Source organism: Amyelois transitella, chromosome 5, assembly GCF_032362555.1.
Source record: "Amyelois transitella isolate CPQ chromosome 5, ilAmyTran1.1, whole genome shotgun sequence".
Lineage (NCBI taxonomy): Eukaryota > Metazoa > Arthropoda > Insecta > Lepidoptera > Pyralidae > Amyelois > Amyelois transitella.
Window position 1 is genome coordinate 6,073,280 of NC_083508.1, and position 561 is coordinate 6,073,840.

Here is a 561-nt window from a genome sequence, read left to right on the forward strand (position 1 = left end):
TACTTAAAGAGAACAGAGTTTAATTTACCTACTGCCTTTCATAAAATTTGGTCTTTAAGTATGTTCTTGAACTGTATTATACGATTTAAAGTCTGTCATCTGTGATGCAAGTTAGCCAATAATATTTGAATTACGTTCATCAAATGTTGCTTACTGAATCGAAGGTCATGCTAGAGCTTTACAAAAACTTCTCTTATAAATTGAAAACGGTATATTGAATTATCATTAAAATCGGATACTTGCCCTCGAGGATAATCCAACCTTGGCTATAAAACGAAGCTTGTGCATTAAATTAGGTAATGAAATGCATTTCAAAGGACTTCAAATCCTCAAGTTAATGCGCTTCTTTATAATGTAATGATTAAATCTATTTACGATCATAGAAGTGAGAAATTCTGACGTGAGACATGAGCAATGGGAATTGGCAATGTTCCGAGCGAGGCTAGGCGCACCGGTGCCGAGGTTGTAAAAGTACCGTTATACTTATTTACCGTGCGCATCTTGCTTTAGGCGCTGTGTTAGCTTATTTACTAATATAATCGAGACGAATAGACGTTCAAT